Source organism: Bombina bombina, chromosome 3, assembly GCF_027579735.1.
Source record: "Bombina bombina isolate aBomBom1 chromosome 3, aBomBom1.pri, whole genome shotgun sequence".
Classification (NCBI taxonomy): domain Eukaryota; kingdom Metazoa; phylum Chordata; class Amphibia; order Anura; family Bombinatoridae; genus Bombina; species Bombina bombina.
The window spans coordinates 489,501,104-489,525,801 of record NC_069501.1 but is presented as its reverse complement, the minus strand read 5'-3'; the positions used below and the strand labels follow the sequence as shown (position 1 = coordinate 489,525,801).

The window sequence follows — 24,698 nt, the reverse complement described above, 5'->3', positions numbered from 1 at the left end:
TTACACTTCCCCGTACAGATGACAAACAAAGAGGAAGATTGTCTGAATTCCTTAGTAGCCTGAAAATAGAACTTCAAGGCACAAACCACATCTAGATTATGAAGCAAAAGTTCCTTCGCTGAAGAAGGATTAGGACACAAGGAAGGAACAACAATTTCTTGATTAAAGTGATGGTAAATTCGTTAATAGTGTTCAACATATTTTATAAGCTCTTACCTTAACTAGCACATTGATATGCTTATATTATATAAAAACATCTTTTCCACTTATTAACTTCAATTTTATTTCAGTAACAGTACACTGTTATAATCAGCCTGTCTCTAAATTTTTCACAGGGGCTGCTTTGATTGACATAAGTTTTAGCCAATCATCTGCTCACCATGCGCCCCCATGTTAAATAGGACCTGCACGCTCCCGTGCTTGGAACTCCCTAATTGCGATGGAATGCACATGCGCCACTCTTACACTACTTACGCATTTGTAAATGAGAATCCGCCTTATGCCAGTTATCATTAGATCCATCGCAATTAGGGAGTTCAGAGAACGGGAGCGTGCAGGTCCTATTTAACATGGGGTGCATGGTGAGCAGATGATTGGCTAAAACTTATGTCAATCAAAGCAGCCCCTGTTAAAAATTTAGAGAGAGGCTGATTATAACAGTGTACCGTTACTGAAATAAAATTGAAGTTAATAAGTAAAAATATGTTTTTTATATAAGCATATCGATGTGCTAGTTAAGGTAAGAGCTTATAAAATATGTTGAAAACTTAACAAATTTACCATCACTTTAATGTTACGAGTCAAAACCACCTTAGGGAGGAACCCTAGTTTAGTGCGTAAACTCGCCTTATCAGCATGAAAAACCAGTTAAGAGGGATCACATTGCAAAGCCGAAATCTCAGAAACTCTGCGCGCAGAGGCAATAGCCAACAAAAAAAGAACCTTCCAAGATAACAATTTAATGTCAACAGTATGCATAGGCTCAAACGGAGCCCGCTGCAAAACACTAAGAACAAGATTGAGGCTCCAAGGCGAAACCCCAGATCTAAACACGGGTCTGATCCTAGCCAGAGCCTTAACAAAGGACTGCACATCCGGAAGCTCAGCCAATCTCTTGTGCAGTAACACCGGCAGGGCCGATATCTCTCCTTTTAGGGAACTAGCAGATAAACCCTTCTCCAGTCCATCCTGTAGGAAAGCTAAAATTCTGGCAACCTTAACCTTATGCCAGGAAAAGCGACGCTCTTCACACCAGTACAAATAAATCCTCCACACTTTATGATAGATACAACGAGTAACTGGCTAACAAGCTTGAACCAGAGTGTCGATAACACTCTCAGAAAACCCTCTCTTGGTTAAGACTAAGCGTTCAATCCCCATGCAGTCAGCCTCAGAGAATCTAGATTTTGATAAACGAAGGGACCCTGTATCAGCAGATTTCTGCGACAAGGTAACCTCCACTGGGGAGATGAAGACGATAGGGCATCAGTTCAGCCTGAGGATCCCTCGACCCATACCTGGGTAGCTTGGTATTGAGGCGGGATGCCATGAGATCTATCTCCGGCGCTCCCCACTCACTGCATATCTCTGCAAACACCTCGGGGTGAAGAGACCATTCCCCTGGGTGAAAGGATTGCCTGCTGAGGAAGTCCGCCTCCCAGTTGTCCACACCCGTAATGTGGATTGCTGACAGCATACATTTTTGAGTCTCCTCCCACTCTAGTATCCGAGATACTTCTCTCATCGCCAAGGAAATTCTCATTCCCCCCTTATGGTTGATAAAGGGAATGAGGTTATATTGTCTGATTGGAATCTGATAAACTGGGACGAACCCAGAAGGGGCCAAACCTTCAAGGCATTGAAGATTGCCAGGAGTTCCAAAATATTGATCGGAAGGGAGGACTCATCACTAGTCCACAGAAATTGTGCATTCTTGGCACCCCAAACGGCTTCACAGCAAAAAAAGGCTTGCGTCCGTAGTCACAATCTCCCAGGACGGTCTCAAAAAGCACGTGCCTTGGGACAGATGATCTGGACAGAGCCACCATCTCTCGACAGGCTGTCCAGACACGATCTGAATTCCACTTGCCTAATAGTTGTCCTCATCTAACGTCACACTAACATCATTCCCACCTTTGCAGTCCCCACCTCCTGTTTCTCACCCTCCTACCCATTTAGATTGTAAGTTCCCACGGGAACAGGTCTCCCAATTTCTCCTATATTTGTTTGTTAAATTTTGTCTGGTGTCTTATATTGTACTGTCCTTTTATCTTTGTTACCTATGAACAGCGCTGCGGAATCTGTTGGCGCTTTATAAATAAAGAATAATAATAATAATAATAGATCTGAATGGTCGCCGTTCCATTGTCTCAGTGGGCATAGTTGTAAGGATCTGAGATGGAATCTAGCAAAAGGAATGATGTCCATGCAGGACACCATGAGTCTGATTATCTCCATACATTGAGCCCCTGAGGGTCTCAAGGAGGGCAAGACATGTTGAAGTTAGCTTGCAACGTCTCTGATTTGTGAAGAATTTCTCATGGATACAGTCTATTATAGTTTCCAGAAAATTCACCCCTGTACTTGGAGTAAGACAACTCTTTTCCAAGTTTATCTTCCATCCATGTGATGGAAGAAGATTGAGAAGGGACTCTGAATGTTCTTCCGCTAGACGAAAAGATGGTGCCTGTACCAAGATATCATCCAGGTAAGTTGCTACTGAAATACCTCGTGTTCTGGCAACGGCTAGAAGAGTTTCCAGAACCTTTGTAAATATCATTGGAGCAGTAGCTAGGCTAAACGGAAGAGCTATGAACTGGAAGTGCTGGTCCAGAAAAGCAAACCTCAGGAGCTGAAAATGTTCCCTGTGAATCGGGACGTGAAGGTATGCATCCTTCAGGTCTATTGTGGTCATAAACTGTCCTTCCTGAACCAGAGGAAGGATTGGCAGTATTGTCTCCATCTTGAAAGAGGGGACACTCAGAAACTTGTTTAGGCACTTTAGGTCCAGAATTGGACAAAAAGTTCCCTCCTTCTTTGGAACCATGAAAAGGTTTGAATAAAACCCCAAACCTCTTTCTGCTGTAGGTACCGGGACAATTACTCCTAGAGAAGAGAGATCCCGTACGCAACCTCTTTTCTGGTCTTGTAGACAGACTGCAGAGTAGGAATTTGCCCGTGGGCGGATGAGACTTGAATCCTATCCTGTATCATTGAGATACAACCTCCAGGACCCAAGGGTCCTGTACATCCTGGAACCAAGCGTCTGAAAAAAGACAGTTTGCCCCCTACTCGATCCAATCCTGGATCGGGGGCCACCTCTTCATGCCGATTTGTTCTCGATGGGCTACTTAGTCTGTTTGGTCTTATTCCAGGAGTGAGCCCGCTTCCAAGTACTCTTGGGCTGCTCAAACTTGGAAGAGGACTGCTGTGGTTGTGACTTGTCAGCACGAAAGGAATGAAAATTAGACAGTTGCTGTCCCTTAGGCCTAGACTTCTTATCCTGCGGTAGGTAGGCACCTTTCCCTCCGGTAACCGTAGAGATAATGGAGTCTAGCCCTGGACCGAATTAAATCTTCCCCTTCCAGAGGGATAGTAGTATGCTTAGCCAGCGTAGAGATAGTGCCATCCACCTTAGGGATGGAGCCTCACAAATCTAATTGAGTGTCAGGGACCGGGAATCATTTTTTGAAAGTAGATGAGGGGGAAAAAGAAGTTCCTACTCTTTTCCATTGGTTACTAATAATGTTCGCCATCTTGACAGGCATAGGAAAAGTCAGAGGACCTTCCGATCTTCATAAATCCTGTCTAACTTAGGGATCTAGGTTCCTCAGGGAGTGTAGCCTCTGGAACCTCTAGTGTAGACAGGGCCTCCTTTAATAAAAAACAGATGCTCAATTTTAAATCTAAAGGAGGGTTCCCTCCACTGAAGGAGGTTTAGAAACTGAAGTCTCAGACTCAGAAAGTTTACCCTCTGAAGCTACAGAGGTTAACTCATCCTCGAATAGCTGGGATATAGTAGTTAAATCTGACAAATATTTAGATGACTCTAGGTCAGGAGAGCGGTGTTTAACCTTTCTCTTGCGTTTGCTAGAGCGAGGTAAGGCCCTCAGGGCCGCAGACACAGCTGATTGTAACTGCGTGGTAAAGTCAGCTGGGAAAAGGCCCCCTCCAGATGGAGGCTTAGAAGAGCCGCGGGAAACTGCATGTGGAGCAGGTAATGTAGAAAGGGTAGTAATTTCTCAGGACCCAGATTCCTGAGAAGTAGACGGCTCAGAAGGGCTAATAGCACTACGAATAGTAGCAGGCTTGTCTACCTTCTTAGACTTTAAAACAATGTTTAGGCAAATGGAACAAAATTGAGCAGGCGGGCAAACCACAGCCTCCTCAGAATATAAACAGGAATTATTAATCAGTACAGAAGGAGCAGAACCTTCTAATGTAGTATCAGAGTCCTCCACAGCTTTGTATATACCCACAGAAGGACAAACAAAAAGAAACGATTTTATTTAAAAAATGGCACCTTATTACTCTCAATGGCTGGGGCACTTACCACCTCCTAGACCCAACAGTGAAAAAGCTCTCCTCAGGAATGATGTCTGCAGCAGGATCTTAGGAAATGAAAGAGACCGCACCCGGTCACGTGGTATGTAAGACAGGATTTCCCCTGCTATGAAAAAGGGTGCTAAACTATTATGAGCTGTGCAACACTTCAAAAACTAAAGTAAAGCCGGTTTGTTCCAAGCTAAAAAACACAGTCTATGAGCCCAAAAAAACTCTCACATTAAGTAGATATAAATCCCCAAGCTGTTCAAATAATCTCCCTGAAGGAGATATTAACCCTTGATCCTATAGAGGTATAAAGGAGCCACACTGTGACCCTGTTAGCGTTTTAAAGTGTATATATAAAAAACGGTCTTACCCTCCAGGATCCATGCTGTGGAACAGGCACAGCCTCTCAAGTGTGACAGTCTTGCAGCAGCGCTTCTGACATGGACTTGAGTGTGTAACAGCAAGCAGTGAAACTCGTCAACACTGATTGCTCAGGAGCTATTAGCGACAGTCTGGATGGGATCGCAGAAAAACTTTCCCTGCATCTCCAGACTAACTTTCATCAATACCCTTACTGAGAGGTTGATATGATTACTTAAAAATCCAGTCCATTTTGAAGGGAACATACCCATTACAGGACTATCCAAATTTTCTGACACTTCTCTGCCACCTCCTATAGTGACGAAAGGCAAAGAATGACTAGGGGATAGGGGAAGTGGGAGGGATATTTAAGCCTTTGGCTGGGGTGTCTTTGCCTCCTCCTGGTGGCCAGGTGTTGTATTTCCCAACAGTAAGGAATAAAGTTGTGGACTTTCCCTGCCTTATGGAAGGAAAGGTGAGTTTAAAAGTGTCTTAAAATAAAATGCTCTATTTGAATCATGCAAGTTTAATTTTGACTTTCCTATCCCTTTAATCTGATGCAAACATGCCATTGTAAGGCAATATATAAATATAGTAATATTCATACAATCTCTCTCAGAGTTTTGCACAGTTTCTACCCTGCGAGTGAGATAGCATACAGCCCCAGGAAAATCCAATAATTGTTTATTTTAACTGTGTTTCTGTGTGAGCATTAGGGTTCCCTGGGGTGGAGTATTCGGAAGATCAGGGTGGGCCAATTTTCCATTCCACTAACAGGAAGAATGTGAGAACCCAGGTCAGGCTTTACTAAATTGAGACAGAGTAGTTAAGGTGATTAGGATCACCTGATACTTGCATTGTCTTTAGATACCCATGCCTTATAATTTAATGCTTCATTAATGTGTGTATATAGCCAGTCTGGTGCTAATAAGGATTTAGCTGTACTGAATTACATTGCCACACACATAAAGCTCTATACTACTACATATGGGTATACACTACCGTGTGGGCTGTCTTTTGCAATAATGAAACAAAATTTATACTTACTGGATAAACTAATTTATTTCATGGTGGTGAGAGTCCATGAGCCAGTACTCCTGTGATTTAAAGGAGGAAGCTATGATTCCCAAAGCTCTCTGGTATTCCAGTCTGATGTATAGCCAATAAAGAAGTAGAAGGGTAGGAAAGGAAAACAAAGTTAAAGTGAGGTGAAGTAAAAAATTAAATTGGCCGGGTCTAGTGGACCCTCACCACCATGAAATATAATTATCAGGTAAAGGTGTGTATGGAAGTTGTTAGCTAAATATGTAGAAAAAACTGGACCTTGGACAGAATAAGTGAAAAATTCTTCTACAATTTATTTTCAAAATAAAAACAGAATTTATGTTTACCTGATAAATTACTTTCTCCAACGGTGTGTCCGGTCCACGGCGTCATCCTTACTTGTGGGATATTCTCTTCCCCAACAGGAAATGGCAAAGAGCCCAGCAAAGCTGGTCACATGATCCCTCCTAGGCTCCGCCTACCCCAGTCATTCGACCGACGTTAAGGAGGAATATTTGCATAGGAGAAACCATATGTTACCGTGGTGACTGTAGTTAAAGAAAATAAATTATCAGACCTGATTAAAAAAACCAGGGCGGGCCGTGGACCGGACACACCGTTGGAGAAAGTAATTTATCAGGTAAACATAAATTATGTTTTCTCCAACATAGGTGTGTCCGGTCCACGGCGTCATCCTTACTTGTGGGAACCAATACCAAAGCTTTAGGACACGGATGAAGGGAGGGAGCAAATCAGGTCACCTAAATGGAAGGCACCACGGCTTGCAAAACCTTTCTCCCAAAAATAGCCTCAGAAGAAGCAAAAGTATCAAATTTGTAAAATTTAGAAAAAGTGTGCAGTGAAGACCAAGTCGCTGCCTTACATATCTGATCAACAGAAGCCTCGTTCTTGAAGGCCCATGTGGAAGCCACAGCCCTAGTGGAGTGAGCTGTGATTCTTTCAGGAGGCTGCCGTCCGGCAGTCTCATAAGCCAATCGGATAATGCTTTTAATCCAGAAGGAGAGAGAGGTAGAAGTTGCTTTTTGACCTCTCCGTTTACCAGAATAAACAACAAATAAAGACAAAGTTTGTCTGAAATCCTTAGTAGCTGCTAAGTAAAATTTGAGAGCACGAACTACATCCAAGTTGTGCAACAAACGTTCCTTCTTTGAAACTGGATTAGGACACAAAGAAGGCACAACTATCTCCTGGTTAATGTTTTTGTTAGAAACAACTTTTGGAAGAAAACCAGGTTTAGTACGCAAAACCACCTTATCTGCATGGAACACCAGATAAGGAGAAGAACACTGCAGAGCAGATAATTCTGAAACTCTTCTAGCAGAAGAAATTGCAACCAAAAACAAAACTTTCCAAAATAATAACTTAATATCAACGGAATGTAAGGGTTCAAACGGAACCCCCTGAAGAACTGAAAGAACTAGGTTGAGACTCCAAGGAGGAGTCAAAATTTTGTAAACAGGCTTGATTCTAACCAGAGCCTGAACAAAGGCTAGAACATCTGGCACAGCTGCCAGCTTTTTGTGAAGTAACACAGACAAGGCAGAAATCTGTCCCATCAAGGAACTTGCAGATAATCCTTTTTCCAATCCTTCTCGAAGGAAGGATAGACTCTTAGGAATCTTAACCTTGTCCCAAGGGAATCCTGCAGATTCACACCAACAGATATACCAAATTATGTGGTAATTTTTCTGGTTACAGGCTTTCAGGCCTGAACAAGAGTATTAATAACAGAATCTGAGAACCCTCGCTTTGATAAGATCAAGCGTTCAATCTCCAAGCAGTCAGCTGGAGTGGGTCGAACGGACCTAGAACAAGAAGGTCTCGTCTCAAAGGTAGCTTCCATGGTGGAGCCGATGACATTCACCAGATCTGCATACCAAGTCCTGCGTGGCCACGCAGGAGCTATCAAAATCACCGACGCCCTCTCCTGATTGATCCTGGCTACCAGCCTGGGGATGAGAGGAAACGGCGGGAACACATAAGCTAGTTTGAAGGTCCAAGGTGCTACTAGTGCATCCACTAGAGCCGCCTTGGGATCCCTGGATCTGTACCCGTAGTAAGGAACTCTGAAGTTCTGACGAGAGGCCATCAGATCCATGTCTGGAATGCCCCACGGTTGAGTGACTTGGGCAAAGATTTCCGGATGGAGTTCCCACTCCCCCGGATGCAATGTCTGACGACTCAGAAAATCCGCTTCCCAATTTTCCACTCCTGGGATGTGGATAGCAGACAGGTGGCAGGAGTGAGACTCCGCCCATAGAATGATTTTGGTCACTTCTTCCATCGCTAGGGAACTCCTTGTTCCCCCCTGATGGTTGATGTATGAACTTGGCCCTCGCTAGCTGAGGCCAAGCTTTGAGAGCATTGAATATCGCTCTCAGTTCCAGAATATTTATCGGTAGAAGAGATTCTACCCGAGACCAAAGACCCTGAGCTTTCAGGGATCCCCAGACCGCGCCCCAGCCCATCAGACTGGCGTCGGTCGTGACAATGACCCACTCTGGTCTGCGGAAGGTCATCCCTTGTGACAGGTTGTCCAGGGACAGCCACCAACGGAATGAGTCTCTGGTCCTCTGATTTACTTGTATCTTCGGAGACAAGTCTGAATAGTCCCCATTCCACTGACTGAGCATGAACAGTTGTAATGGTCTTAGATGAATGCGCACAAAAGGAACTATGTCCATTGCCGCTACCATCAAACCTATCACTTCCATGCACTGCGCTATGGAAGGAAGAGGAACGGAATGAAGTATCCGACAAGAGTCTAGAAGTTTTGTTTTTCTGGCTTCTGTCAGAAAAATCCTCATTTCTAAGGAGTCTATTATAGTTCCCAAGAAGGGAACCCTCGTTGACGGAGATAGAGAACTCTTTTCCACGTTCACTTTCCATCCGTGAGATCTGAGAAAGGCCAGGACAATGTCCGTGTGAGCCTTTACTTGAGGAAGGGACGACGCTCGAATCAGAATGTCGTCCAAGTAAGGTACTACAGCAATGCCCCTTGGTCTTAGCACCGCCAGAAGGGACCCTAGTACCTATGAGAAAATCCTAGGAGCAGTGGCTAATCCGAAAGAAAACGCCACGAACTGGAAATGCTTGTCCAGGAATGCAAACCTTAGGAACCGATGATGTTCCTTGTGGATAGGAATATGTAGATACGCATCCTTGAAATCCACCTTGGTCATGAATTGACCTTCCTGGATGGAAGGAAGAAGTGTTCGAATGGTTTCCATCTTGAACGATGGAACCTTGAGAAACTTGTTCAAGATCTTGAGATCTAAGATTGGTCTGAACGTTCCCTCTTTTTTGGGAACTATGAACAGATTGGAGTAGAACCCCATCCCTTGTTCTCCTAATGGAACAGGATGAATCACTCCCATTTTTAGCAGGTCTTCTACCCAATGTAAGAATGCCTGTCTTCTTATGTGGTCTGAAGACAACTGAGACCTGTGGAACCTCCCCCTTGGAGGAAGCCCCTTGAACTCCAGAGAATAACCTTGGGAGGCTATTTCTAGCGCCCAAGGATCCAGAACATCTCTTGCCCCAGCCTGAGCGAAGAGAGAGAGTCTGCCCCCCACCAGATCCGGTCCCGGATCGGGGGCCCGCATTTCATGCTGTCTTGGTAGCAGTGGCAGGGTTCCTGGCCTGCTTTCCTTTGTTCCAGCCTTGCATAGGTCTCCAGGCTGGATTGGCTTGAGAAGTATTACCTTCCTGCTTAGAGGACGTAGCCCTTGGGGCTGATCCGTTTCTGCGAAAGGGACGAAACTTAGGTTTATTTTTGGTCTTGAAAAGACCTATCCTGAGGAAGGGCGTGGCCCTTGCCCCCAGTGATATCAGAGATAATCTCTTTCAAGTCAGGGCCAAAGAGTGTTTTCCCCTTGAAAGGAATGTCAAGCAATTTGTTCTTGGAAGACGCATCCGCTGCCCAAGATTTTAACCAAAGCGCTCTGCGCCACAATAGCAAACCCAGAATTTTTTCGCCGCTAACCTAGCCAATTGCAAGGTGGCGTCTAGGGTGAAAGAATTAGCCAATTTAAGAGCACGAATTCTGTCCATAATCTCCTCATAAGAAGAAGAATTACTAATAATCGCCTTTCCTAGCTCATCAAACTAGAAACACGCGGCTGCAGTGACAGGGACAATGCATGCAATTGGTTGTAGAAGGGAACCTTGCTGAACAAACATCTTTAGCAGACCTTCTAATTTTTTATCCATAGGATCTTGGAAAGCACAACTATCTTCTATGGGTATAGTGGCGCGCTTGTGTAGAGTAGAAACCGCCCCCTCGACCTTGAGGACTGTCTGCCATCAGTCCTTTCTGGGGTCGACTATAGGAAAACAATTTTATAAATATGGGGGGAGGTACTAAAGGTATACCGGGCCTGTCCCATTCTTTACTAACAATGTACGCCACCCGCTTGGATATAGGAAAAGCTTCGGGGGGCCCCGGGGCCTCTAAGAACTTTTCCATTTTACATAGTGGTTCTGGAATGACCAGATAATCACAATCATCCAAATTGGATAACACCTCCTTAAGCAGAGCGCGGAGATGTTCCAACTTAAATTTAAAAGTAATCACATCAGGTTCAGCTTGTTGAGAAATGTTTCCTGAATCTGAAATTTCTCCCTCAGACAAAACCTCCCTGGCCCCCTTAGACTGGTGTAGGGGCCCTTCAGAAACCATATCATCAGCGTTCTCATGCTCTACAGAATTTTCTAAAACAGAGCAGTCGCGCTTTCGCTGATAAGTGGGCATATTGGCTAAAATGTTTTTGATAGAATTATCCATTACAGCCGTTAAATGTTGCATAGTAAGGAGTATTGGCGCACTAGATGTACTAGGGGCCTCCTGTATGGGCAAGACGAAGGAGGGGATGATGCAGTACCATGCTTACTCCCCTCACTTGAGGAATCATCTTGGGCATCATTTTTACTAAATTTTTTTATGACATAAAATACATATAGTTAAATGAGAAGGAACCTTGGTTTCCCCACAGTCAGAACACAATCTATCTGGTAGTTCAGACATGTTAAACAGGCATAAACTTGATAACAAAGCACAAAAAACGTTTTAAAATAAAACCGTTACTGTCACTTTAAATTTTAAACTAAACACACTTTATTACTGCAATTGCGAAAAAGTATGAAGGAATTGTTCAAAATTCACCAAAATTTCACCACAGTGTCTTAAAGCCTTAAAAGTATTGCACACCAAATTTGGAAGCTTTAACCCTTAAAATAACGGAACCGGAGCCGTTTTTATATTTAACCCCTTTACAGTCCCTGGAATCTGCTTTGCTGAGACCCAACCAAGCCCAAAGGGGAATACGATACCAAATGATGCCTTCAGAAAGACTTTTCTATGTATCAGAGCTCCACACACATGCAGCTGCATGCCATTGTTCTCAAAAACAAGTGCGCCATACCGGCGCGAAAATGAGGCTCTGACAATGATTAGGGAAAGTCCCTAAAGAATAAGGTGTCTAAAACAGTGCCTGCCGATATAATCTTATCAAAATACCCAGATTAAATGATTCCTCAAGGCTAAATATGTGTTAATAATGAATCGATTTAGCCCAGAAAAAGTCTACAGTCTTAATAAGCCCTTGTGAAGCCCTTATTTACTATCTTAATAAACATGGCTTACCGGATCCCATAGGGAAAATGACAGCTTCCAGCATTACATCGTCTTGTTAGAATGTGTCATACCTCAAGCAGTAAGAGACTGCACACTGTTCCCCCAACTGAAGTTAATTGCTCTCAACAGTCCTGTGTGGAACAGCCATGGATTTTAGTTACGGTGCTAAAATCATTTTCCTCATACAAACAGAAATCTTCATCTCTTTTCTGTTTCTGAGTAAATAGTACATACCAGCACTATTTTAAAATAACAAACTCTTGATTGAATAATAAAAACTACAGTTAAACACTAAAAAACTCTAAGCCATCTCCGTGGAGATGTTGCCTGTACAACGGCAAAGAGAATGACTGGGGTAGGCGGAGCCTAGGAGGGATCATGTGACCAGCTTTGCTGGGCTCTTTGCCATTTCCTGTTGGGGAAGAGAATATCCCACAAGTAAGGATGACGCCGTGGACCGGACACACCTATGTTGGAGAAAACATGATAATACCAAGATAAAATAAATTACAATTCCTAAGTGTTGCAACACTATATCGATCAATTCATAAAATTTCTAAAATTCAGATATACATTTGTTTCATACACCAATAAAAGGATTTATCTGCTCTTTTGTATCCTTTGTTCAAAGATTTTAGATAGAATGTATTCTTCTATTTCAACACAATTAATAATATTTGTCTCTATTCAATATTTTATATCTATATTTCATCAACTTTAAAATTACAAATATGTAGCAAAAACTAACAATTAGTTAAAACAATTTAAATGCAAGACTGATTATAAATGGTGTCCCCACAATGGCTGTTTACTTATATTGGTTGTAATTTTGTGTATCTAAAAAGTTCATCAAAGCATTTGTAAGTAATTGGAGATAAATTACTGAGGGCTGTGTTCTTTATCCTTATATTTATGTTGTGATAAATTACGGTTTCACAGTTACCTCTTCGTATCCTCAGTGAGCTTAATTTGTAGAAAAGGAATGTTCCAAACAGTGTTTAGGGGTGATTTTCTTACCCTCCCTTGTGAGCTGTTACTACTCACGGCTTCCCAGTGGTTCCTATGTGTCCTCAGTTTGACTCTCAGACAAGGGGTTCTGGTCGGTAATTTTCCTTTTTGTTACCTTGTCACTGGTCCTTGTAGAAAGTGCTCTGATTACAGCATCAAACTCTAGACAATCCTTTTGTTTCTGTAACTTGCGCAAGTTAGCTTTTCTGTTTGTAGTTCCTCAATCTCCTGCACTTCAGTACTTCTGTACGCAGGAAAAAAACAGGCTTTTTCTTTCTTGGTGTTCACACAGATATCAACATGTTTCGCCAGCAACCCTGGCTTTATCAAGATAAAGTGTGATCACACCTTACACCTTTATATAGCACTGACTTGATTTCCATTGGTCCATTCACTGCTTCTGTTTCTCTTTTCCACTGGGTCCTAGAGTCCTTTTGTTCAAATATCCTATTTTGTTTTCTAACTTTTTATTTCTTATTCAGGTCATATCAGAGTGGTTAACCGATTTCTTTTTTCATTATTCCTAACAGCCTTTCTCCATTATTTGACATATGCCAAGGGGTTCAACCATTTAAATTTTAATTTAATTATATAGGTACTATTACAAAAGTGAAAGGGAAATAGAACCTATATAATGGAGCCACTTGAAAATTCTTCACCTAAGACACTTGGAAAAATAATTTATTTATATAAAAAATTATTTGGGATTATTATTTTAAAATAAATGGATCTCCAAATTAATTTATTCTAAAGATTTGTCAAAAGTTTAAAATGTTAATAGGAGTAGTAGAAAATGAATGTGAAAATTAAATAAAATGTTAAAAACATAATTTATGTAAGAACTTACCTGATAAATTCATTTCTTTCATATTAGCAAGAGTCCATTAGCTAGTGACGTATGGGATATACATTCCTACCAGGAGGGGCAAAGTTTCCCAAACCTCAAAATGCCTATAAATACACCCCTCACCACACCCACAATTCAGTTTAACGAATAGCCAAGAAGTGGGGTGATAAGAAAAAAGTGCGAAAGCATATAAAATAAGGAATTGGAATAATTGTGCTTTATACAAAAAAATTATAACCACCACAAAAAAGGGCGGGCCTCATGGACTCTTGCTAATATGAAAGAAATGAATTTATCAGGTAAGTTCTTACATAAATTATGTTTTCTTTCATGTAATTAGCAAGAGTCCATGAGCTAGTGACGTATGGGATAATGATTACCCAAGATGTGGATCTTTCCACGCAAGAGTCACTAGAGAGGGAGGGATAAAATAAAGACAGCCAATTCCTGCTGAAAATAATCCACACCCAAAATAAAGTTTAATGAAAAACATAAGCAGAAGATTCAAACTGAAACCGCTGCCTGAAGTACTTTTCTACCAAAAACTGCTTCAGAAGAAGAAAATACATCAAAATGGTAGAATTTAGTAAAAGTATGCAAAGAGGACCAAGTTGCTGCTTTGCAAATCTGATCAATCGAAGCTTCATTCCTAAACACCCAGGAAGTAGAAACTGACCTAGTAGAATGAGCTGTAATCCTTTGAGGCAGAGTTTTACCCGACTCAACGTAGGCAAGATGAATTAAAGATTTCAACCAAGATGCCAAAGAAATGGCAGAAGCTTTCTGGCCTTTTCTAGAACCGGAAAAGATAACAAATAAACTAGAAGTCTTTCGGAAAGACTTAGTAGCTTCAACATAATATTTCAAAGCTCTAACAACATCCAAAGAATGCAACGATTTCTCCTTAGAATTCTTAGGATTAGGACATAATGAAGGAACCACAATTTCTCTACTAATGTTGTTGGAATTCACAACTTTAGGTAAAAATTCAAAAGAAGTTTGCAACACCGCCTTATCCTGATGAAAAATCAGAAAAGGAGACTCACAAGAAAGAGCAGATAATTCAGAGACTCTTCTGGCAGAAGAGATCGCCAAAAGGAACAAAACTTTCCAAGAAAGTAATTTAATGTCCAAAGAATGCATAGGTTCAAACGGAGGAGCTTGAAAAGCCCCCAGAACCAAATTCAAACTCCAAGGAGGAGAAATTGACTTAATGACAGGTTTTATACGAACCAAAGCTTGTACAAAACAATGAATATCAGGAAGATTAGCAATCTTTCTGTGAAAAAGAACAGAAAGAGCAGAGATTTGTCCTTTCAAAGAACTTGCGGATAAACCTTTATCTAAACCATCCTGAAGAAACTGTAAAATTCTCGGAATTCTAAAAGAATGCCAAGAAAAATGATGAGAAAGACACCAAGAAATATAAGTCTTCCAGACTCTATAATATATCTCTCTGGATACAGATTTACGAGCCTGTAACATAGTATTAATCACAGAGTCAGAGAAACCTCTTTGACCAAGAATCAAGCGTTCAATCTCCATACCTTTAAATTTAAGGATTTGAGATCCTGATGGAAAAAAGGACCTTGCGACAGAAGGTCTAGTCGTAGCGGAAGAGTCCACGGATGGCAAGAGGCCATCCGGACAAGATCCGCATACCAAAACCTGTGAGGCCATGCCGGAGCTACCAGCAGAACAAACGAGCATTCCTTCAGAATCTTGGAGATTACTCTTGGAAGAAGAACTAGAGGCGGAAAGATATAGGCAGGATGATACTTCCAAGGAAGTGATAATTCATCCACTGCTTCCGCCTGAGGATCCCGGGATCTGGACAGATACCTGGGAAGTTTCTTGTTTAGATGAGAGGCCATCAGATCTATTTCTGGAAGCTCCCACCTTTGAACAATCTGAAGAAATACCTCTGGGTGAAGAGACCATTCGCCCGGATGCAACGTTTGGCGACTGAGATAATCCGCTTCCCAATTGTCTATACCTGGGATATGAACCGCAGAGATTAGACAGGAGCTGGATTCCGCCCAAACCAAAATTCGAGATACTTCTTTCATAGCCAGAGGACTGTGAGTCCCTCCTTGATGATTGATGTATGCCACAGTTGTGACATTGTCTGTCTGAAAACAAATGAACGATTCTCTCTTTAGAAGAGGCCAAGACTGAAGAGCTCTGAAAATTGCACGGAGTTCCAAAATATTGATCGGTAATCTCACCTCCTGAGATTCCCAAACTCCTTGTGCCGTCAGAGATCCCCACACAGCTCCCCAACCTGTGAGACTTGCATCTGTTGAAATTACAGTCCAGGTCGGAAGCACAAAAGAAGCCCCCTGAATTAAACGATGGTGATCTGTCCACCACGTTAGAGAGTGTCGTACAATCGGTTTTAAAGATATTAATTGAGATATCTTTGTGTAATCCTTGCACCATTGATTCAGCATACAGAGCTGAAGAGGTCGCATGTGAAAACGAGCAAAGGGGATCGCGTCCGATGCAGCAGTCATAAGACCTAGAATTTCCATGCATAAGGCTACCGAAGGGAATGATTGTGACTGAAGGTTTTGACAAGCCGAAATCAATTTTAGACGTCTCTTGTCTGTTAAAGACAGAGTCATGGACACTGAATCTATCTGGAAACCCAGAAAGGTTACCCTTGTCTGAGGAATCAATGAACTTTTTGGTGAATTGATCCTCCAACCATGATCTTGAAGAAACAACACAAGTCGATTCGTATGGGATTCTGCTAAATGTAAAGACTGAGCAAGTACCAAGATATCGTCCAAATAAGGAAATACCACAATACCCTGTTCTCTGATTACAGACAGAAGGGCACCGAGAACCTTTGTAAAAATTCTTGGAGCTGTAGCTAGGCCAAACGGCAGAGCCACAAACTTGTAATGCTTGTCCAGAAAAGAGAATCTCAGGAACTGATAATGATCTGGATGAATCGGAATATGCAGATATGCATCCTGTAAATCTATTGTGGACATATAATGCCCTTGCTGAACAAAAGGCAAGATAGTCCTTATAGTTACCATTTTGAACGTTGGTATCCTTACATAACGATTCAATATTTTTAGATCCAGAACTGGTCTGAAGGAATTCTCCTTCTTTGGTACAATGAAGAGATTTGAATAAAACCCCATCCCCTGTTCCAGAACTGGAACTGGCATAATTACTCCAGCCAACTCTAGATCTGAAACACAATTCAGAAATGCTTGAGCTTTCACTGGATTTACTGGGACACGGGAAAGAAAAAATCTCTTTGCAGGAGGTCTCATCTTGAAACCAATTCTGTACCCTTCTGAAACAATGTTCTGAATCCAAAGATTGTGAACAGAATTGATCCAAATTTCTTTGAAAAAACGTAACCTGCCCCCTACCAGCTGAGCTGGAATGAGGGCCGCACCTTCATGTGGACTTAGAAGCTGGCTTTGCCTTTCTAGAAGGCTTGGATTTATTCCAGACTGGAGATGGTTTCCAAACTGAAACTGCTCCTGAGGATGAAGGATCAGGCTTTTGTTCTTTGTTGAAACGAAAGGAACGAAAACGGTTATTAGCCCTGTTTTTACCCTTAGATTTTCTATCCTGTGGTAAAAAAGTTCCTTTCCCACCAGTAACAGTTGAGATAATAGAATCCAACTGAGAACCAAATAATTTGTTACCCTGGAAAGAAATGGAAAGTTGAGTTGATTTAGAAGCCATATCAGCATTCCAAGTTTTAAGCCATAAAGCTCTTCTAGCTAAAATAGCTAGAGACATAAACCTGACATCAACTCTGATAATATCAAAAATGGCATCACAGATAAAATTATTAGCATGTTGAAGAAGAATAATAATATTATGAGAATCATGATCTGTTACTTGTTGCGCTAAAGTTTCCAACCAAAAAGTTGAAGCTGCAGCAACATCAGCCAATAATATAGCAGGTCTAAGAAGATTACCTGAACACAGATAAGCTTTTCTTAGAAAGGATTCAATTTTCCTATCTAAAGGATCTTTAAACGAAGTACCATCTGACGTAGGAATAGTAGTACGTTTAGCAAGGGTAGAAATAGCCCCATCAACCTTAGGGATCTTGTCCCAAAATTCTAATCTGTCAGACGGCACAGGATATAATTGCTTAAAACGTTTAGAAGGAGTAAATGAATTACCCAATTTATCCCATTCTCTTGAAATTACTTCAGAAATAGCATTAGGAACAGGAAAAACCTCTGGAATAACCACAGGAGATTTAAAGACCTTATCTAAACGTTTAGAATTAGTATCAAGAGGACCAGAATCCTCGATTTCTAAAGCAATTAGTACTTCTTTAAGTAAAGAATGAATAAATTCCATTTTAAATAAATATGAAGATTTATCAGCATCAATCTCTGAGACAGAATCCTCTGAACCAGAAGAGTCATCAGAATCAGAATGATGATGTTCATTTAAAAATTCATCTGTAGAGAGAGAAGTTTTAAAAGATTTTTTATGTTTACTAGAAGGAGAAATAACAGACATAGCCTTCTTGATGGATTCAGAAACAAAATCTCTTATGTTATCAGGAACATTCTGCACCTTAGATGTTGAAGGAACTGCAACAGGCAATGGTACATTACTAAAGGAAATATTATCTGCATTAACAAGTTTGTCATGACAATTAATACAAACAACAGCCGGAGGAATAGCTACCAAAAGTTTACAGCAGATACACTTAGGTTTGGTAGTTCCAGCACTAGACAGCGATTTTCCTGAAGTATCTTCTGACTCGGATGCAACGTGAGACATCTTGCAATATGTAAGAGAAAAAACAACATATAAAGCAAAATTGATCAAATTCCTTAAATGACAGTTTCAGGAATGGGAAAAAAAGCCAGTGAACAAGCTTCTAGCAACCAGAAGCAAAGAAAAAATGAGACTGAAATAATGTGGAGACAAAAGCGACGCCCATATTTTTTAGCGCCAAATAAGACGCCCACATTATTTGGCGCCTAAATGCTTTTTGGCGCCAAAAATGACGCCACATCCGGAACGCCGACATTTTTGGCGCAAAAGGACGTAAAAAATGACGCAACTACCGGCGACACGTATGACGCCGGAAACAGAAAAGATTTTTTGCGCCAAAAAAGTCCGCGCCAAGAATGACGCAATAAAATGAAGCATTTTCAGCCCCCGCGAGCCTAACAGCCCACAGGGAAAAAAGAGTCACATTTTTTAAGGTAAGAAAAAATGATTGATTCAAATGCATTATCCCAAACATGAAACTGACTGTCTGAAAATAAGGAATGTTGAACATCCTGAGTCAAGGCAAATAAATGTTTGAATACATATATTTAGAACTTTATAAACAAAGTGCCCAACCATAGCTTAGAGTGTCACAGAAAAACAGAATTTATGTTTACCTGATAAATTACTTTCTCCAACGGTGTGTCCGGTCCACGGCGTCATCCTTACTTGTGGGATATTCTCTTCCCCAACAGGAAATGGCAAAGAGCCCAGCAAAGCTGGTCACATGATCCCTCCTAGGCTCCGCCTTCCCCAGTCATTCGACCGACGTAAAGGAGGAATATTTGCATAGGAGAAATCATATGATACCGTGGTGACTGTAGTTAAAGAAAATAAATCATCAGACCTGATTAAAAAACCAGGGCGGGCCGTGGACCGGACACACCGTTGGAGAAAGTAATTTATCAGGTAAACATAAATTCTGTTTTCTCCAACATAGGTGTGTCCGGTCCACGGCGTCATCCTTACTTGTGGGAACCAATACCAAAGCTTTAGGACACGGATGATGGGAGGGAGCAAATCAGGTCACCTAGATGGAAGGCACCACGGTTTGCAAAACCTTTCTCCCAAAAATAGCCTCAGAAGAAGCAAAAGTATAAAATTTGTAAAAGTTGGTAAAAGTGTGCAGTGAAGACCAAGTCGCTGCCTTACATATCTGATCAACAGAAGCCTCGTTCTTAAAGGCCCATGTGGAAGCCACGGCCCTAGTGGAATGAGCTGTGATTCTTTCAGGAGGCTGCCGTCCGGCAGTCTCATAAGCCAATCTGATGATGCTTTTAAGCCAAAAAGATAGAGAGGTAGAAGTTGTTTTTTGACCTCTCCTTGTACCAGAATAAACAACAAACAAGGAAGATGTTTGTCTGAAATCCTTTGTAGCATCTAAATAGAATTTTAGAGCACGGACAACGTCCAAATTGTGTAACAAACGTTCCTTCTATGAAACTAGATTCGGACACAAAGAAGGTACAACTATCTCCTGGTTAATATTTTTGTTGGAAACAACTTTCGGAAGAAAACCAGGCTCAGTACGTAAAACCACCTTATCTGCATGGACCAGATAGGGCGGAGAACACTGCAGAGCAGATAACTCAGAAACTCTTCTAGCGGAAGAAATTGCAACCTAAAACAAAACTTTCCAAGATAATAACTTAATATCTACGGAATGTAAGGGTTCAAACGGAACCCCTTGAAGAACTGAAAGAACTAGATTAAGACTCCAGGGAAGAGTCAAAGGTCTGTAAACAGGCTTGATTCTAACCAGAGCCTGAACAAACGCTTAAACGTCTGGCACAGCTGCCAGCCTTTTGTGAAGTAAAACAGATAAAGCAGAGATCTGTCCCTTCAGAGAACTCGCAGAAAATCCTTTCTCCAAACCTTCTTGTAGAAAGGAAAGAATCTTAGGAATTTTTATCTTGTTCCATGGGAATCCTTTAGATTCACACCAACAGATATATTTTTTCCATATATTATGGTAAATTTTTCTAGTTACAGGCTTTCTAGCCTGAATAAGAGTATCTATTACAGAATCTGAAAACCCACGCTTTGATAAAATCAAGCGTTCAAACTCCAAGCAGTCAGTTGGAGGAAAACCAGATTCGGATGTTCGAATGGACCCTGAATAAGAAGGTCCTGTCTCAAAGGTAGCTTCCATGGTGGAGCCGATGACACATTCACCAGGTCTGCATACCAAGTCCTGCGTGGCCACACAGGAACTATCAAGGTCACCGAAGCCCTCTCCAGATTGATCCTGGCTACCAGCCTGGGAATGAGAGGAAACGGTGGGAATACATAAGCTAGGTTGAAGATCCAAGGTGCTACTACTGTATCCAATAGAGTCGCCTTGGGATCCCTGGATTTGGACCCGTAACAAGGGACCATGAAGTTCTGACGAGAGGCCATCAGAACCATGTCTGGAATGCCCCATAATTGAGTTATTTGGGCAAAGATTTCCAGATGGAGTTGCCCACTCCCCCGGATGCTCCTCCATCGCCAGGGAACTCCTTGTTACCCCCTGATGGTTGATATATGTAACAGTCGTCATGATGTCTGATTGAAACCTTATGAATTTGGCCTTTGCTAGTCGAGGCCAAGCCTTGAGAGCATTGAATATCGCTCTCAGTTCCATTATGTTTATCGGGAGAAGAGAGTCTTCCCGAAACCATAGACCCTGAGTTTTCAGGGGTTCCCAGACCGCGCCCCAGCCCACCAGACTGGCGTCGGTCGTGACAATGACCTACTCTGGTCTGCGGAAGCTCATTCCCTGTGACAGGTTGTCCAGGGTCAGCCACCAACGGAGTGAATCTCTGGTTATTTGATCTACTTGTATCGTCGGAGACAAGTCTGTATAATCCCCATTCCACTGTCTGAGCATGCACAGGTGCAATGGTCTTAGATGAATTCGTGCAAAAGGAACTATGTCCATTGCCGCAACCATCAAACCTATTACTTCCATGGACTGCGCTATGGAAGGAAGAAGAACAGAATGAAGTACCTGACAAGAGCTTAGAAGTTTTGATTTTCTGGCCTCTGTCAGAAAAACCTTCATTTCTAAGGAAACTATTATTGTTCCCAAGAAGGGAACTCTTGTTGACGGGGACAGAGAACTTTTTTCTATGTTCACTTTCCACCTGTGAGATCTGAGAAAGGCTAGGACAATGTCCGTATGAGCCCTTGCTTTTGACAGAGACGACACTTGAATCAGGATGTCGTCCAAGTAAGGTACTACTGCAATGCCCCTTGGTCTTAGCACCGCTAGAAGGGACCCTAGTACCCTTGTGAAAATCCTTGGAGCAGTGGCTAATCCGAATGGAAGTGCCACAGGTAATGCGTGTCCAGAAAGGCGAACCTTAGGAACCGAAAATGTTCCTTGTGTATAGGAATACGTAGGTACGCATCCTTTAAGTCCACCGTGGTCATGAATTGACCTTCCTGGATGGTAGGAAGGATCGTTCGAATGGTTTCCATCTTGAATGATGAAACCCTTAGAAACTTGTTTAGAATCTTGAGATCTAAAATAGGTCTGAATGTTCCCTCTTTTTTGGGAATTATGAACAGGTTGGAGTAAAAACCCATCCCTTGTTCTCCTAATGGAACAGGATGAATCACTCACATGCTTAACAGGTCTTCTACACAGTGTAAGAATGTCTGTTCGAAGATAATTGAGACCCGTGGAACCTTCCCCTTGGGGGTAGTTCCCTGAATTCCAGGAGATAACCTTGAGAAACTATTTCTAGCGCCCAAGGATCCTGAACATCTCTTGCCCCAGCCTGAGCAAAGAGAGAAAGTCTGCCCCCCACCAGATCCTTCCCAGATCGGGGGCCAACACTTCATGCTGTTTTGGTAGCAGTGGCAGGTGACTTGGCCTGCTTACCCTTGTTCCAGCCTTGCATCGGCCTCCAGGCTGGCTTGGTTTGAGAAGTATTACCCTCTTGCTTAGAGGGTGTAGAATTTGAGGCTGGTCCGTTTCTGCGAAAGGGACGAAAATTTGGCTTCTTTTTAGCCTTAAAAGACCTATCCAGAGGAAGGGCGTGGCCCTTTCCCCCAGTGACGTCTGAAATAATCTCTTTCAAGTCAGGGCCAAACAGTGTTTTACCCTTGAAAGGGATGTTAAGCAAAAGCGCTCTGCGCGCCACGATAGCAAACCCTGAATTATTCGCCGCTAATCTAGCTAATTGCAAAGCGGCATCTAAAATAAAAAAGAGTTAGCCAATTTAAGAGCTTGAACTCTGTCCAAAACCTCCTCGTACGAAGATTCTTTATTGAGCGACTTTTCTAGTTCTTCGAACCAGAAACACGCAGCTGTAGTGACAGGAACAATGCATGAAATTGGTTGTAGAAGGTAACCTTGCTGAACAAACATCTTTTTAAGCAAACCCTCTAACCTTTAATCCATAGGATCTTGAAAGCACAACTATCTTCTATAGGAATAGAAGTGCGTTTGTTTAGAGTAGAAACCGCCCCCTCGACCTTGGGGACTGTATGCTATAAGTCCTTTCTGGGGTCGACTATAGGAACTAATTTCTTAAATATAGGGGGAGGACAAAAGGTATGCCGGGCCTTTCCCACTCCTTATTTACTATGTCCGCCACCCGCTTGGGTATAGGAAAAACATCGGGGGGCACCGGAATCTCTAGGAACTTGTCCATCTTACCTAATTTCTCTGGAATGACCAAATTGTCACAATCATCCAGAGTAGATAATACCTCCTTAAGTAGTGCGTGGAGATGTTGAAATTTAAATTTAAAAGTTACAATATCAGGTTCTGCTTGTTGAGAAATTTTCCCTGAATCTGAAATTTCTCCCTCAGACAAAACCTCCCTCCTGGCCCCTTCAGATAGGTGTGAGGGTATGTCAGAACAGATATCATCAGCGTCCTCTTGCTCTTCAGTGTTTAAAACAGAGCAATCACGCTTTCTCTGATAAGTATGCATTTTGGAAAAAATGCATGCAATAGAATTATCCATTACAGCCATTAATTGTTGTATGGTAATAAGTATTGGCGCACTAGATGTACTAGGGGCCTCTTGTGTGGGCAAAACTGGTGTAGACACAGAAGGGGATGATGCAGTACCATGCTTACTCCCCTCATTAGAGGAATCATCTTGGGCAATATCATATCTATGGCATTATTATCCCTACTTTGTTTGGACATTATGACACAAATATATCACATATATTTAAATGGGGAGACACATTGGCTTTCATACATATAGAACATCGTTATCTGATGGTTCAGACATGTTAAACAGGCTTAAACTTGTCAACAAAGCACAAAAAACGTTTTACAATAAAACCGTTACTGTCCCTTTAAATTTCAAACTGAACACACTTTATTACTGAATATGTGAAAAAGTATGAAGGAATTGTTCAAATTTCACCAAAATTTCACCACAGTAACTTAAAGCCTTAAAAGTATTGCACACCAAATTTGAAAGCTTTAATCCTTAAAATAACGGAACCGGAGCCGTTTTTACATTTAACCCCTATACAGTCCCAGGTATCTGCTTTGCTGAGACCCAACCAAGCCCAGAGGGGAATACGATACCAAATGATGCCTTCTATAAGCTTTTTCAGTGGTTCTTAGCTCCTCACACATGCATCTGCATGCCATGCTTTCCAAAAACAACTGCGCATTAGAGGCGCGAAAATGAGGCTCTGTCTATGACTAGAAAAGGCCCCCAGTGAAAAAGGTGTCCAATACAGTGCCTGCCGTTTTTATTAAAACAATCCCCAAGATTTAACAACTATTAAAAGTAATAATCTGCCAAATATACTTAGTAAAGTAATCGTTTTAGCCCAGAAAAATGTCTACCAGTTTTTTAAGCCCTAATGAAGCCCTTTATTCTTTTACTTAAACTTAAGAAAATGGCTTACCGGTTCCCATAGGGAAAATGTGCAAGTAGTGATGGGTGTGGGGAGCGCTCTAAAAGAGCTGTGAGTATAAACTATGATTTGAAGTGTGTATACACTGTGATAGAATGTGTATGGATTTACCAAATATAATTTCTTTGAATAAATATAATTACTTTGAATCATAAATTTTGTGTGGTTCTGGTGTTATGTAGTGTCTCTCCAAAAAATGTGAACAAATAAACAAACAAAAACAAAACGTTGATTCTTAAAATTCTTCAAGGACAATTTTATAAAATCCTTCTATTTATTCAAAATGTGTATGCTCGGTGTATTATCACTGTACCTTTAAATAAATTGATGTGCCTCTAAATAAAATTGATACACAAATTGTGCTTCTAAATGGATAGACAAACAAATCGTTATGAATTTGAAACGTGATGAATTTAAAACGTGATGAATTTAAATGAATAAACAAACAAATCGTGATGAAAAAAATGACTTAACTTCTAGATGAATAAACAAACAATTCGTGATAAATTTAAAAAACTTTACTAAGATAAAAAACAGTATAAGATCGTTTCAATCGTATTTTATGGTTAT

General features: G+C 41.5%; 1 protein-coding gene across 5 annotated transcripts in view; it reads right to left on the bottom strand.

The window, feature by feature from the left end:
- Window positions 1-24,698, bottom strand: part of DCAF6 (DDB1 and CUL4 associated factor 6) — an 863,174-nt gene that overhangs the window by 259,877 nt on the left and 578,599 nt on the right. The window lies entirely within an intron of this gene.